The 17,440-nt window shown below is 35.0% G+C and overlaps 1 long non-coding RNA gene and 1 pseudogene across 1 annotated transcript in view; one reads left to right on the top strand and one right to left on the bottom strand.

The window, feature by feature from the left end:
- LOC123479269 (uncharacterized) overlaps nt 1–16,953 on the bottom strand; it is a 28,868-nt gene extending 11,915 nt beyond the window's left edge. The window contains exons 1-3 of the long non-coding RNA XR_006654836.3: nt 16,868–16,953; nt 8,813–8,950; nt 5,125–5,300 (exon numbers count right to left, since the gene is read on the bottom strand). This is a non-coding gene — a long non-coding RNA (uncharacterized lncRNA). The remainder of the gene's footprint in view (nt 1–5,124; nt 5,301–8,812; nt 8,951–16,867) is intronic.
- Nucleotides 8,805–8,953, top strand: LOC112300520 (U1 spliceosomal RNA; annotated as a pseudogene).
- Nucleotides 16,954–17,440: the final 487 nt, after the last annotated feature.

The raw sequence follows: 17,440 nt of genomic DNA, 5'->3' as shown, positions 1-17,440 counted from the left end.
AGGTGCTATGCTGTAAGCTGAGGCCAACTGTTAACAGTTTTGGGTCTAGGACAGGTCAGCAAAAAGCCCAAGACACTCTGAGATATGCTGCCATCTGCTGGCTGTCCATAAGGCTCAGTCACTTAAACAACTTTTGGCAGAATGCAAGATGGATGAGGCAGGGTCTCAGGGAGTCATCAGAGAATAAACTTCACAACACTAATTCAGAATCAGGTTTGGCCATGTTTGGGGAAGGCTAAACATAGGGACAATAGTAGCTGTCTTTCTAGTTCTTGTTTTGAAGGCAAACAATTCAGTTTCTCTCTGTATGTCTCTGTCACCCCCTGAACTTGACCAAAGATTTTTAAGAAAGACTACCCCTGGCCCTGCCTGCACCACCAAAAGAGCTTCCAGCCATGGGCAGCTTGGGTGGTCTGGTTCTAAGGGAGTTATCAAAGTGGAACTAGTAGAATTTACCAGGCTAGTGTGGGTTCAGAGTTTGTTGGTAGGTGGAGAGCTAAACACAGGAAAGATGGTGCCTTTTGACCATAGAGGAAGGCTCAACACAGGGATAATGATACCTGTCCACCTAGCCTCTTCCCAGGAGTTATACACCTCAGCTTCTCTCTTCATTTCTCTGGTACTCCCACACTTGAGCAAAATTCCTTAATATTTTAAAAATTAAGACTGCATTGTGGGCCCAAGCGGATTGCTGTTACAGTCAATTTTGGTGAGGTGGGGTCTCAGGGAGTCATCAGGGTGAAGCTGGTGAAGTTCACCAAGTTAATGCAAGTTGAGATTTGGCTGGTGGGGAGAGCTTGTCACAGGAAAGATGCCATCTGTCAACCATGTGGAAGGACATCTCAACACAGAAACATTGGCAGCTATCTCTCCAGTCTTCACTTTGAAGCCACACAACTCAGTTTCTCTCTATATGGCCCTGGAATCCCCTGAGCTTGACCAGATTTACTAAAATGGTTTTGCAAGAAAGACTGCAGCACAGTGATTGCTGTTGGAAAAAAACAAAAACAAAAACAAAAACCCTCAGGTTGTGGGCAAGTTGGCTTGGGGAGTCTTCAGAGTTGAACTAGCAGACTTCACCAGGCTAAAGTAGGCTCATATTTGGTTGGTGGGGAGAGAGCTCCACATGGGAAAGATGGTACCCATCAGCAATGCAGGAGGAGGTCTCAGTACAGGGACAATGGTGGTTGTTAGTCCAGCCCTTGCACTGAAGTCAGGTATGTCTCTCCCTGTATGTTTCTCATGTTTCCTGAGCCACTATCTTTCTGTCAAAAACCAAGGTGAGTGTCTGTGAGCAAGAGTTTGTGCTCTCACCCTTTAAGAGGATGCCTGGGTTTCCAGCAGCCTTTCATCTCACAGGGACAGATGGAGGAATTCCTTTTGATTTTTATAGCCAGATGTTATGTGCGCTTCTCCTAGTAGCCCTGGCGTTCTGAGCTAGGGAGCTCATAAGGCTGAGACCCCTCACTCTTCAGGGAGAACTTCTGCAGCTGAGATGTCTCTCCATTCTCTCAACTGCCACATATGAATGTGAGGTCAGGCTGTATCACATCTCCAGCCTTCCTACTATGGCTTCTTCTTTGTATCATTAGTTATGACTTCTGTTTAACTAGTCTTCAAATGGTTATCCAAGTTGAATGATCTATAATTTAGCTGTAATTTTGGTGTGTTCATGGGCGGAGGTGAGTACATCAACTGCTTTCTCTGCCATCTGGATCAGAAACTCTCACTACTTTAAATATTTCATTTAATTGCCTTTTTCATCCATTTTTTTCTTATTAGAAAATCAATATCATCTGTATCATTGTTTTCATGTGTATAATCTATTTTTTTCTGGGTGCTTTCAAAATTTTGTTTGTCTCTGGTTTCAGCAGTTTCACTATATGTGCTCAATGTGATTTTCTTGGCATTTATCACGCATGGGTGTGCTGAGCTTCTTGAATATTTAAATTGATGTTTTTCATCAAATTCAAGAAATTTTTATTACTTTAAACATTTTAGTTTTACTCCATTACATCTCTCTTATTCTTCTGGGACTCCAATAACATGTATATTAGCTTTATTTTATCCAAGAAATTACTGACATTTTATTAATTTTTCTTCAAATATTTTCAGTTTTTCAGATTGTATTGTTTCTATTGATATACCTGTAGGTTTACTGATTCTTTCTTCTGCCATCACTAAGCTGCTTTAAATCAATTCAGCATATTATTATCTTAATTATTATACTTTTTCAGTTCTAAAATTTTAATTCCATTTTGTATTCCTTTTTATAATTTCATTTTTTAGGTTATTTTTATAGCTTTAGTTTTACTTAAGTCCTGAACATATTATACTAGCTAATTGCCTGCTAATTCCAAATCTGCTTCATCTTGGGTCCAATTTCTATTTACTGCTCTTTTTTCTTTAGTACAAATCATATTTTCTTATTTCTTTATATGTCTGCCAGTTTTGTATTGTATTGTGTACATTATATATAATCTATTATAGAAATACTTGATTATCTTATATCTCTTTGAAGTGTGTTTATTTTGTTCTAGCTGGTAGTTAATTTGGCTTGAGTCAAACTTTGGACACTGTCTTTGTTTAAACAGGTAGCAGCTGAAATATTTTTTGGTTCTTTCAGTTTAAGCTGCTGCTTTCCATTATGTCTCTTGAAGTCTCTTCAAGAAATGTATAGTTCAGAGCTCTGACAAAGGTGTATGTGTTTGTGTGTATTACACCTATAGGTATGGGCAAAATAGGTTTACAGTTGTGAGTACATGAAATATAAGGTTTATTTTTGTATAATTATTTATTAATTATTGTATTATTTTCCATATGAACAACTGTAAAACTATTTTGCCCATCACTGTATATAATTTTCTTCTGTCATTATAGATATTATATAACTATTTAAAGCAATTATACCTTATATTGTGAGGTTATGCATCTATAGATATGTGGGATAACACTAATACAAAGGACAAAATGTAAATAGGACTTTGCTATTACAAGTTTCTTATAATTTATGCAAAGTAGTGGAATATTAATTCCAAATAGACTGTGATAATTTAATGATGCATAATGTAATCCCTAGAGTAACCATTAAAAATGTATACAGATATAGCTGAAAGACAGAATAGGAATTAAAATTTAAAATAAAAATATCTATCAAATCAAATGAAGGTAGGGAAAGAGAAACAGGAACAAAATGAGATGAGATAAAATAAGAGGCACCAAAGGACAATGGCTTTCGGTGTGGTGTTTTTACTTAAATGATCTTTTTCCCTAAAATCTATAAAACAGACTTAAGGAAAAAAGGGCCATAGATAGATCTGAGAATCAGAAAATAAGCTTTATTCCTCCCTCTCATAATTAAGGTTATATTAGTGAATCAAGTCTGTGAGTCTGACTGCTATACACTTCCCTTATGACTTTCATTTTTTTTTTTTGTTTTGCATACTCACAACTGCAAATCTAGTTTTAATTTTAAAGTATATATTAAATTATCATATAATTGTACATTCTCCTCTTTTCATGATCAAATATTTTCTCAAATGACTACTAGAATGTATGAAAGATAAAAAAAAAAGGTTGTTCAGTTTAAAAATGTGAATGTTGCTCTGGTGTATGTGGCTCAGTTCCCTTATGACTTTCTAACTCCCCAAAGGTACCTGTATCTCTCACACAGAATCTTAGAATCTTAGAATTCTGTTATTTGCCCTCCAGACAATCATGGGCTTCTCTTAAAACCAAGTAAGTACAGATACAATTTAAGTTTAAATTGAGACCACTAGCTTTACTAGCAAAGTAGGGGTCAATCTTGACTCATTCCTCACTACATACATTCAATAAAAATAAGTCATTAGGTCTCATATTTCTTTTCTTCCAAGAAATGTAGTTCTTAACAACAAATCCTCCATCTTTGAAACTACCACATTTTTGGCTTTTAATGTCTCACACCCAGACTATTTTAATATCTTCTTATCTATTCTTACTGTTCAGAAGCACCTAGTTCAACAATGTAATTCAGAATGTAAGTTAGTGGAATTGATCTGAAAAACTGCTTGGTAGTTACTTAAACATTTAAACCTATGTCTTTCATATGGCCCCAACATCCTACTCCTAAATATTTACCCAAGGGAAGTAAAAACATATTTTTTTGTAAAACTAGTAAGCAACATCATAGCTAGCTTTATCCACAATAGCTAACAACTGGAATTACCTCCAAAGGTCCATCAATAAATGAATGTATCAACAAAATGTGTTGTACCCCTACAATAGAATACTACTTAGCAATAAAAGATAATGAATTTTTGATGCATGTAACAGCATGGATAAAGTTTTAAAACTTTATGCTGAGAGAAAAAATCCTAGACACAGAAGAGTACATGATTGCATTTTTATAAAATGCAAAAGCTGATCAGTAATTGCTTGAGGCCAATAATGGAAAAAGGGATAAATTTCAGAGGGACACAAACCATTTTTTTGGAGTGATGAACATCTTTTGTGTTTTCATTGTGGTAGTACTTTCACAGGTTCATACTTTCAAAACACATTGAATTGAACAATATATTCAATTTAAATGTGTTCAGTCTCTTGTACTTAAATAATTCCTCAATAACATTTCTAAAAAGTTTTAGCATCAATAGGGCTAAAAGGGGCAACTTGTAAGATACATAAATTATTATAATTACTATTCTGGTTTTATGCATAAGGAAGCTAACTTCAAAAGATCATGGTGCTTGCAAGTGAGTATGAGTAGTAATTGGAAGCCTAATATTTTATCTCGACACTCTGTGAGACCCCCACCACCTTTGATGCCCCTAAGTGGTGAAAGTTAGAGGAATAATGTTGCTTAGTGTTTTAGTGTGTAGGCTGTGGAATCAAACAGTTCTGCATTTGAATCCTGGCTTTGACATTTAGAAACTGTGTGATATTGAGAAATTCTTTCTGTCCTTATTCCATTATTTATAAAATACCAATAATAATAACTGTACCTACTCATGGAATGTTTATTAAATTTAAATGGATAGCACAGCATATATAAAACATTTAATATAACATGCAACACAGTGTCCAATAAATTTATCTAGTGTGTTTCATTTTTTTCATTTTTAAAATGGATACAGTAATACTTGCCTGCAGAGGGTTGAATGGTGTCCTCCAAAAAATACTCCCATGACTAATCCTTGGAACTTGTGAATGTTACTTTAATTTGGAAAAGATTCTTTGCAGATGTAATTCAACAAAAGATCTTGAGATGAGGAAATCATCCAGGAATTTGCAGGTGAGCCCTAAATTCAGTGACATGTATCCTTATAAGAGACAAAGAGAGGAGACACAGACAGGAGAAGAGGAGGCAATGTGACCATGTAGATAGGGACTGAAGCAATATTAGTCAGAAGTCATGTAATGCCAACAGACACCAGAAGAAGTTGGAAGAGCCAAAGAATAGATTCTCCCCAAGAACCCTCAGAGGTAGTGTGTCTTTGCTGGATTTTGGGATTCTGGCCCCTAGAATTGTAAGAGAATAAATTTTGTTGTTTTAAACCTCTGAGATTGTAGAAATGTTTTACAGCAACAGAAAGAAATGAATACACTACCTCATAGGATCACTGTGAGGACTGAAGAAGATAATATATGCTAAGTTCATAGTGCCTGTAATTTAACAAATTATATGAAGATCAGTTGTTGTTGTGGTTGTTATTACCAGCAAAATCTAACTCAGTTACATGTGTAGTCAAGTGACTTCTGGTTTGGAAGTTATGAAACAGAATAGAGAAAGCTTTCATGGTTCATTTCTTCAATCTAAACTTAGTCGATTTGTTTTGCTTCCATTTGTCTACAATAATTCCTATAGGAAGTCTATTGCTTTTTTGCTAATTTTAACTGTATCCATTAAGTGTTCTAGGATTGCAGAACAAAGAGCACTGTAGCAATGTGAGGGTGTATTGTTCTCTGTTGTATTCCAAAGAGAAGGGGTAATGACACAGTTTTAAGCTAAACTCATAATCTCTAGGGGATTTTTTTTGTTTCTTTTTAAATTTCCAATGTATCAGCATTATTAATATAATTGATTTTCCCTAATTTTAATTAGTTCAACACAGTAACATTTCAGGAGATATTGTATTTAAACCTCCATTCATACAGTATACTTGAGTAATAAATTAAAAGTAAGAATACCATCCATTTAACACCCTATCAGTACAATGGCTGAGACAGATTATATTAGGTTTATATTTTCTAGGATGCATCCTGAGCATGATACTACTCTATATTTTCCTGTAAATAAGTTAGGGTATCCTTATTCAAATCATCATTTAACACTCTCAGTTCAGGACTGTGGTTTACCATTTTAGCTGTGTCTAATTAATTCACTAAAAAGAACAAATTGTTTCACTGACTAATCTGTCAGTTCAGGCACAAAAATTGGATTACAAATATAAATGTACCTAGAGGAAAGCACTGGGATAAGCATCTGTTCCATTCCTCAGTCACAAGGCACTAATGTTCTATTATATTTCCATCCAATAATCTCAGATCCAGGGAGGAAAGAAAGGAAGAGGGAGACAGGGCAATCACTGGCCTTTCAAATCCCTCAGTTTAGGATCACACAGTAAGTGTAAATCAATCAGGATATTTCTCAGTTTCCGAGGGGGCCCACACAAAGTGAACATCAGTAACAAAATACAACTGTGAAAACAAGCTTTTGGCAGGAAAGAGAGGTGTGAAGAAGAAAGTGAAAAAGGACATATTTGAAAGTATTTCACCTCATTTTCTCTGGGAATAGTTGGTGAGCCAATAACCTGCATCAAGAAAATACTTAAAAACATCTTTATCTTGGAAGATTATTTATTATACATATATGAGGTCAACCTGGTGCTTTATGAAAGAACAAGTGAATGTATAGTAAGGATACTTGAATTATCAAGAAATGAAATAATTTATTTACTTTTTTCCTTAAAATAAGCTACTTTGAGTAATATATTTCATAACCCATTTGAGTAAATACAATTGCAGAAGTGTTTGTTTTTCCTTGAGTGCTTTAAAACCAAGGATAGGAGAATATTTCTGAATACATTATCAAACTTTATTTAGTAAACAAAGCTAGCATTCTTATATTTGTGTGGAATTTTCCACCCATCTATAAAAATTTAGGGTACACTGGGTACATGTTAAGATAGTTTTAAAATAGTTTATATATTCTTATTATATTCCAGTGATTTGTTTTATAATCATTTGGTACAGAATTCAGTGAAACTGATGGTGGCAAATACTTATGTAACATGGGCAAAATATTGCTTCAAAGTGGTAAATAAAGACTACTAAAATAGTAGACTTTAAATGGAAATCATGTCTATCAGAAAAAGTAAACATTAGCTTTGGAAGAACAAATGGAATGTTTCTTAACAGGTTTGGCAAGATGAATGGAAAGTATTTCTCATATATATTTTTTTCCTGAACAAGGGATAATTTGTAAAGGGATAGCTTAGCAGAGGAAAAAACAAGTTGGGATACATTATAAGCAACAGATTAATGAGTAAACCATCTATAGGTTCCCAGAAACTGTTAGGCATTGAGAGGACTCGTCACTCAATATGTGGTAGTGATTATCTTGAAGACCTTATTCATCTTAGACCTATATACACTTCATTTTCCCCCATGTTATTTTTCTGAGTATTTAGCATGTACACAAAATTTGTCCAGAGACTGTAATTTTTCTTCTATAATTACTGGAATTATCGGTGTGTTTGGTTTTTACAAATACTGGTAAACAACCATAATTCAGACAGACATATTTCTATGATAAAAATTTGTAATTATTGACTAAAATGGATTGATAATAGGAACTTAAATGTTTATCATATGCTTGGCACTAGGCTACACAGAAATATGGAGAAATATGATATGTCCAGCATTCTCCATAAGTTCACCCATTTTATTAAAGAATTAAAAATAATATACAAGATATAAATAAACATGTCACTACTAAGTGCTAAAGGAGTTCAAAGAAGGAAGAATAGTTAAAGATAACATTTAGGGAAGGTTGAGATTATGTTGCCATGGGAGAAGTATAGGACTTAACTATGTTTGTGATTTTTAAATGAGGAATAATATAAATTTTTCAAAGAGGAAAGAAAAGATGTTATTTGATAAAATATGAATTTAGTATTATAACAATTTTATAGTTTTAAAAAATCAATGATTTTTGCTTTCATGATACAAATCAAGAAAATTAAAGTTTTAAAAATCCCTTGCTAGTAAGATAAATAAAAACTATGATTCTTAATGGAGTCAGAGAACAAGGGGCATATCAGAATCTCTGGGGTCAATAGAAATTTTGGTTTATCACAGTTGACAAACACTGTGGGAGTGATCCAAGCAGAGGGGGAGGCACTCCAGGCAGAGGTATTATGGGGGAGGAAGGGAGAGAGACCTTAAAATGTTTGGGATAAAAAGTAGATTGGAGATGAAATGGGTCCTGGTAGATAGGGACATCATTGAAAGATGAAGTGCCAAGCTAAAGTGATTGGCCTTGATTTGATGAAAAACAAAAGCCATCCTTGATTATTAAGCATGGGAGTGTTAAGATAAATGCCATTTAGGAAAGCTAGTCCATCTGATATTGGTATATAGAATGAAAAATGAAGATTGAAAGAGGAAAAAAATGGAAAAAGATAAATGAGTTAGAAATATATTTAAAAGCTTAGCCATGATGATCCAGGGTTTAAGATAAAGATAGGCTAGTAGATTTTCTTCTGTCCCAAAGAGAAAAAAAAGGTACGATTTCAAGTCTGGAAAACAAAATAGACTTATTGGTACTTACCTGGCTGGGGAGATACCATGATCACAAATGTGGTTTTCTTAGGGTGGGGCTTATCCATTGCACTTCAGATGTACTGACCCCTGCAATCTCTCAAAATGTGTAATTTGTAGTAGTGGGGAATTGTGTTCATGCTTTCCCCTAAAGAAAAAAAAAATATTGTAATCATACCCATACTCTCAACCTTCCTTCCCAAGTGTGTATGGAGGCATGCTTTTCACATGCAGTTACAAGGGCAGTTAGTTGGAAAACATGGTCAATGCTTTAGGATGGGACACAGGTTCAAGGGTTCAGTATACAAGGTGGTATAAAAGTAAGCTTACTATTGTGGGTATTACTTATTAATTATTGCATTATTTTTCATACAAACAACTGTAAACCTACTTTTGTTCCACCATGTATTTTATGCTGGGATATAATTTCTCTCTCTGGATAGTCATTCTCTTTGTGTTACTTTGGGAACAATAGTAATAAAATATGGAAACAAAGTGTAGTTTCTCTTTTCAGTTATGTGTATCATGGTCAAACTCAAAACTAGTTTAAAAAAGTAGTGTTGCCCACAAGCATATGGAATGAAAATAAATAAATGTCTTTTTATTTTTCATGTGTATGCCACTTCTAGTATATGGCCTTCCTTGGCTGGTAGTTAAGTGGTAGTCATGCTTTGAAATCTCAAGTCAAATAGTATTGAATTATCCTTTCCCACTTGTGTGTTCCCATTTTTCCTTTGTAGCTCTGAAAGTTGTCTAAAAATCAGTGTTGCCTGACATCTGGAGAAGTTACCAATTGTGGACCCAAAATTGTCTACTTGAAGAGAGCATAAAGAAAAGTGAGAGTTTTTCATGCCTGACCAACTCATAAGAGATCTGCCCAGAAAAAGGCCAGCCATTGTTAATATTTTGAGAACCTGGTAGCCAAAGAGAGTGGACTGGAATATACACACATATAAAAGACAACTTCGCTGCACTTGTCAGTGGGGGCAGTAGACACCTGTCACATTCAAAATGAGCAATTAAAGCAACAAATCTATATCAAATTTTGTGTTAAGTTTGAACATTCCTCTGAGGAAACTATTGGAATGATTCAGAAGGCTTTTGGGGACAATGCAATGAGTGCAATGAAAATAAATGTGGCACTAGTGCTTCAGAGGTGGTCGAGAATCTGTTGAAAGTGATCCACGTTCTGGAAGGCCTGCAACAAGCAGAACACCTGAGAGTGATGAAGTATGGGCTGCAATCAACAAAGATTGGTGACTGACAGTGCAAGAACTAGAAGCTGATCTGGGGATTCCAAAAACTATTGTGTCCAAGATTTTAACATAGGATCTTGTCATGAAATGTATTATGGCAAAATTTATTCTGGGGCTTCTGCTACCAGAGCAGAAAGAATATCATGCTGCAGTTGCTAATGACTTGATTTGAACTGCTACCAATGAACCTGAATTCCTCAAGAAGGTCATAACCAGTGATGGATTGTGGGTCTATGGCTATGACTCAGAAGCAAAGGCCCAGTCATCCCAACGGAAGTTGCCTTATTTTCCACGCCCAAAGAAAAAGTGTCAAAGTTGCAGCAAGATCAAAATCATGTTAATTGTGTTTTTTGAATGGGAAGGTGTTTTCCATCACGAGTATACCCTCCCGGCCAAACAATTAATAAGGAGTATTACCTCAATATTCTTCATTGGTTAAGAGATGCAATATGACAAAAATGGCCACAGCTTATGGGCAACTGTTGATTGGCAGCTTTATCATAACAATGTGCCCACTCATACATCACATCTTGTGCAGAGCTTTTTGGTGAAACATCAAATCACCCAGGTGACCCAGCCTCCCTACAGCCCAGATATGGTGCTCTGTGACTTCTGGATTTTCCAAAAACTAAAATTACTTTTGAAAGGGAAGGGATTTCAAACCATCAATGAGATTCAAGAAAATACAATGGGGCAGCTGATGGCAATTGGGATAACTGTGTGAGGTCCCAAGGTGCCTAATTTGAAGGGGTCTGAGGTATCACTGTCCTATGTACAATGTTTCTTGTATCTTGTATCTTCTTCAATAAACGTCTCTATTTTTCATAGCATGTGGCTGAATACTTTCTGTACAGACCTTGTATATTGGGTAGCTGTACCCTATGGATTTAGCACAAGAGAACTAGATAGAATTTAAACATGTATGATTTCAATATTACTATGTTTCTCACAGCATTCTTAATCAAAGTTAGATCTGTTGTCCCAAGTATTTTTACATTGTCATGGTAGAGGAATGATTTTAAGTGCCAGAAAAAAACTTATTGTTTTTACAGTATGACATTTATTTTCTACATATATTAAGAAATAATATATGTAGAAAACCCCAATGACTCTGTACTGTCAGTGTCATTTTTAGTGGTGTCAAAAAGCTACTGCCAGTTTTGACAAAGAAGACAAGCTTATAATATAATCACCACTGCTACCCAAAGCACCAGAGAATATGGTAGTGTTTAGAAGAGCTACCAGTAAATTATCTAGTATTTAGGGCACCTTTGTATTCAACATGCCACCATCCAAACAAAGTAGTTTAAATCTATAGAAGGAAGCAATTAATGAGAAAACACCTACACATATGCAGGCACACAGTTTTATCTGCCAATAATTTCATTATATTTTCATAGAGTGTCAGCTGGAATCTGATACATTGAAGAAAGCAATGAAGAACAAGAAGAAATAGCAGATAATAAAGAAAGAGGAGCAAACGAGGATGGGACATGAGGTGACAGTATTTACTGATGTCCTTTACAATTTAATTTGCACACCCCTCAGATTAAGTCAAACCAAAGAAAAAAAAATTCAACCCTGCAGATGTACTACTCTATGTATAATAACCCTTACAATAAGTTTCTAGAATTAACAATCTACAACAACTAATAGCTCATGTGCAACTTATAGAATAGGGAGGGAAGTGTATTATGTAAATATGTTTTCCAAGGAAGGACTTGAGTAAAATAAGGGATAATGCTTAAGATTCAATGGCAGTAAGGTTCAGAGAGCGGGGCATGATCCTCTGGGCAAAAGCCAATATCAGCATTTAGAAAGATACAAGAAGAAGGGTAAATAAAGACCAGTTCACATAGGCAGAAGATGACATAACCTTTCTGCATATGGAGTCCTCATCAGCTAGTGCTTAGGTCAAGCTTATGGGGCTCTTTGTGTACCTAGAAATCTTTTTTGTTTGATGATAAAGTTGTTGCTTCTTCATTTCCTTCATCAATACCCCGAATATAGCTACCACTAAAAGGTGTAAGGAAAAGGTAGGGGAGAAGTGTTTCCACTTGAATCAAAAGGGAGGAGACAGAGAAAGTGTTTGAGAGTCAGATAATAGCCCCCTCCTGCACAGCTCCAGTGTGTTCTGACAAGGAAAAGGAGATTGGCTTGGCACTGGATGTGAGATTTAGGTTTTAAATTTGAAGAACCAGTTCTTTTTTTAAAAGATTTATTTATTTATTTTTTAGAGAGAGAGGAAGAGAGGGAGAAAAACATCAATGTGTAGTTCCCCCTACTGAAGACCTGGGTCTGCAACCCAAGCATGTGCCCTGACTAGGAATCGAACCAGCAGCCCTTTGGTTCTCAGGCCAGCATTCAACTCACTGAGCTATAACAGCCAGGGCATAAGGAATTAGTTCTTGAACACCAGACTTAGACTGTTCCAACAGCCAAATATAGTAGAAAAGATATGAGACCTGGCTAAAATATTGTTACATTAAGAAAAGATGAAGGGGAATCAATATAAAATAGCTGGTGTCTATTTGAAAAGACCAATTTCTTTTTATGGTTATTAAGACTCCTCTGTGAACAAGTACTATGGAATGAATGGTTGTGTCCTCCTAAAATTCAAATGTTGAAATCCTACCCCACCCAACCAAGATGATGTTTTTAGAAACTGGAAACTTTGGGAAGTGCCTAATTCATAAGGATGGAGTCCTCATTAATACGATTAGTGCCTTTTTAAAAGAGATCTTAAACAACTCCCTTCCTTCTGCTGTCATGTGAAGACAAAATAAGAAGACAATTATGAAACAAGAGCTAGGTCCTCATCAGACCCCAAATCTGCCCACACCTTGATCTTTGACTTCCCAGCCTCTACAACTCTAAAAAATAAATATAAATTTCTATTATTCATTAGCCATCTAATTTATGGTAATTTTGTTAGAGGAGCTGAACAGATTAAAAGAGGAAGTATATGTTTGCTAGTGAAGAGGGTTTTTTGCTTTTGTTTTAATTTTGTTTTTAACCTCTTCCTTTAATTAGTAACATGACAAGCTGCCTTTGGTGTCAATTTGATCCTCCTTCACACAGATAAAACTAACCCAATTCCTAACATCTGCTATCTATGTTATCATTTACCACAACTCTATCTTTAAGTAGAATTTTTAACAGCTTTATCAAGATACAATTGACATGCCATACAAATGACCCAGTGTGTATTATTTAATGTTTCTTAGTATAACAGAGTTGTGAAACTATCAACACAATCAGTTTTATAACATTTTTATCATCCCCAAAAGAAATTCCATACTCCTTAGTCATAGTTTTCCATCCCTATTGCACTCAACCCCAAGCTTTAAGCAACAACTAATCTACTTTTATCCCTATTCTAGACATTTTATATAAATGGAATCATAAAATATCTGGTCCAATCTGCATGATTTTTAAATTTAATGTAATGTTTAAAGATCCATCCAGGTTGTAGCAAGAACCAATACTTCATTCCTTTTTATTGCCAAATGATATTGCATTGTAAACATATATCAAATTTTGTTTATCCATTTATGAATTTATGGGAATTTAGGTTGCTTCTAAGTTTGGCTATTATAAATAATTTTGCTATGAGCATCTGTGTACAACTTTGTGTGAATATATTTTTTATTTCTCTCAGGTTTATACATGTAGGTAGAATTATTGGGTCATGCTTAACCTTTTGAGAAAATGCTACTTTTCCAAAGTGGATGTACCATATTACTTCCTTCTATCCATGTATGAGTTTTACTTTTCTACCTCTTTGCTAATACTTATTAATACTTCTCTTTTTATTATAATCATTCTAGTTCATGTGAGTTGTACCTCTGGATGTTTTGATTTCCATTTAGCTGATAGCTAAATAGTGTGAAATTGTGTCCTGTTCCTTTTGGTTATTTGTATCTCTCTGCTGGAAAAATGTCTATTCAGATACTTTGGCCATACTTTAATTGAATTGTTTGTTTTTAATTATTGAACTGTAATAATTTTCTATGTATTCTAGATACAAATTCCTTATTATATATGTAACTTACAAAGTTTTATTTCCTATTTTGTGGATTATTTTTTTCATTCTTTGATAGTGTCCTTTAAATGACAACAGATTTTTAATTTTTGTCTATTTAACTATTTTTGTGCTATTATTATAATATTTAAGAGACAATTGCCTAATCTAAGGCCATAAAGGTTTATGCTTATGTTTTTTTCTAATAGTTTAATAGTTTTAGCTTTTATATCTAGGACTTTGATTCATTTTGAGTTCATTTTATATATGATATGATAGACCAGTCTAACTTCATTCTTTTTCATGCAGATGTCCAGATGTCCAGATGTCCTAGCATCATTTTTTGAAAAGACTATTTTACCCACAGCGAGGTCTTAGCAGCAACTAAATTTAATATAACTTTTCAACTGAATTTTTCTTTCCTTATTACACTTTCAGCCTTGGCTCCAAGTTTTTGGAGCCCACATCATTTCTCACTATGAAACCTGCCACTTGAAAACTTTACTTAATGGCAGTGGCTGTTTTACTTCAACCCTTTCAGAACAGCCCTAAGAAACCATCACAACCCTGCTAGAGTGCCACCTCTAAATTATAGTTGCCTTGTTCTTGGTTGAGGCCACAGTTAAAAATTGACAATCCATTTCTTCAAAAGTCACCTCTATAAAAATTATCTTCATATGTACATTTATACCTTCATTTCTTTTCTTAAGCTCTAAGCCTAGCTTTCTAATACCTTTGTGTACATCTCCACATGAATACTAAGGGGTGCCCCCTAAATTAAATATATTTATAAAAATTGTGAATTTATTCTTACATATTTAAATGAGTCACCTTCAAAGTACCTTCCATTTGATGCAATACACCTGTTGAGATGTTTTTTCCACTACTCAAAACAGTTTTTGAACTCATTGATTTTGATTCGTTTTAGTACTTCTGCTATTTTTTGTTTTTCTACCACATAGGCAAAACATTTCTCTTTGAGGACTTTTTCCACCCAAGGAAACAAACAAACACAAGTTGCTCTTGTTGAGATTGGGTGAATAGGGAGGGTGGGGCACAGGGGTCATGCTCTTTTTGCTCAAAAACTGCTGAGCATGCAGCAAGGTGTGGGCAGGTGCATTATCATGAAATGAGCAAAAACACTGAGTCCTCAAAAATAAATTAACTGAAGTCGAACACAGCCTCTCACAACAATGCCAGCTGGTACACTGATACAGATGGGTTCTTAGAACACTCACCTAGCAGAGGAAGCCTGTATTACAAAGGGTCCACCCTCCAGAAGATAATTCCTGGTTTTTTAGGTCCCCCCCTCTCACATACTCAAATATACAAAACTTTGTTTCAACTCCAGTGTTCTAAATTCCAAGTAAGGAATTCATCTTCTTCTCAATAAATAGGACTGAAATCTCAAAGTCCTTTCTGACAGCTTTGTTGTCTGGTGTAGCAAATTTTTCATTTCTTTGATCATTGAAAAAAATCATATTTATTTTCCTAAGGATATGAATCTTATGCAAAGACTGTACTGGTTTGCTAGGGATGTTGTAACAAAGTACCAAAAACTGGGGGGCTCAAACTATAGGAGTTGATTGTCTTGGAGTTCTCAAAACTGAAAGTCTAAGATCAAGGCATAAGCACGGTTAGGTCCTTGTGAGAGCTGTGATGAAGAAATCTGTTCCATGCCTCTCTCCTAGCTTGTGTTGTTTTGCTGTCAATCTTCCTTGCCTTTTGTTGTATCACTCTATCTGTTTTTATCTTCGTATAGTAGTATTTCTGTGCTTGTCCAATTTCTCTGTTTTTAATTTTAGTTACTTTATATTAAATAATACATGATATATACAGAACCATTTCTAACATATTCACTAGCTATGGAACATAATAGTACTATAAACACCCACGAACCCACACTTCAGTTTATAAACTAGTATATTTAAAATAACCATAAACACCAGCCATATTTGATTAAGGGTCAAACTATTCAAGTATGACCTCATCTTAACTAATTACACTTGTTATAACCCTATTTCCAGATAAAATCATATTCTGAAATTCTGGGGGTTAGGACTTTAACATATGAATTTTGGGGTAGACAGAGCTCAATCAAACAAAGACATAGAAGATGAAAGAGGCTAAAGAGGATTTACAGGTAATCACTACTTTCCTGCAGTTGAAAACTCAAGAGCTGATCTCATTACTATATTTTTCAAACTTTGTTGTTTTTATAGGTCAGTGTTTCCCAGGAAACAGACTCTGATATTGAGATCTGTATTTTGGAAGTTTATTGAGAGATTGCAAAGATTTCCTATGTATAGGTATTTAAAGGACTCACAGACTCCACAGAGCATACTTATGTAAAGATTTAATTTAAAGGCAAAAGCTAAAGTGCTATAAGAGAGAATGCATGGGGTAAAGAAGACATTCAGATGCTAGCTCCCACAGGTTCTTAAACACACCAGCACTCCACTTCACATCTGAACTGAACAAAGATCTGTGTGAGAAAACTTGTTTTTGTAAGAGCTCAAAGCAGAAGTTCCTAATATGGTCATGCAGTCAAACCAAGCTATTTAACTCTTAAAGCTATTTGGAGACCATCTGCATAAAAATTGATGCTAGGTGTTGTCAGGGAAGTGTCAGACCTTTAACAGCACATAGTAAATCACCCTTCCCTTATCTTGGCCAAGAGTCACAGTCAGACACCCACTATCACTCAAGATAAAAATGGAGTTTTTCCATAAAGCTGTAAATAAATGCTAAATTCCACAGAATTGTCCTTGGAATCAACACCTACCTGTAAGGGACTGAAATGTAGCAGATTGAGAAGAAATAGAGTTAGGCTGCAATGTCACTGCAACAGAGTCCTCAATCAGTCCTGCAAAGAACCCTGGATCTGGAATGGCTCTGGAATTAGAGGTATCCCAAACTAAGGCAAGCTGTCATTGGATGGAATTAAAATTAGCTGAAGAGAGTCAGCTAATTTAAGTCATGACCTTTAATCAAAGTCATGTTCCTGGGTGAGTGGTTTTCTTCAGCCAAGTTCAATTCACAAAGAGGGTGTCAGTTGAGAGCTGTCAGCTTCCAACATGACTTAGCACCTGGGGAATAAGGGCCTCAGTGCTGAAAGACCAGGAGCCAACAATATTACAGGTATACATACAACTCTTCCTTCTATTCTATATAGTAATCCAATGTCCTTCAAACAAGCACATTTTTAAATTATATTTTAAGTTAATTTATGTTGCCTACCATCAGTGAAATTCTGTTGATACAATGCTTCTGTGAAATTAGTTCCCAATTTTTTGTTATTATCTTCATTGTGATTCTCTTTATCTCCTTTCCAGAGTGACATAATTCTCATGAATCC

Source organism: Desmodus rotundus, chromosome 6 (assembly GCF_022682495.2).
Source record: "Desmodus rotundus isolate HL8 chromosome 6, HLdesRot8A.1, whole genome shotgun sequence".
Lineage (NCBI taxonomy): Eukaryota > Metazoa > Chordata > Mammalia > Chiroptera > Phyllostomidae > Desmodus > Desmodus rotundus.
This window is presented reverse-complemented; position numbering and strand designations above follow the sequence as displayed.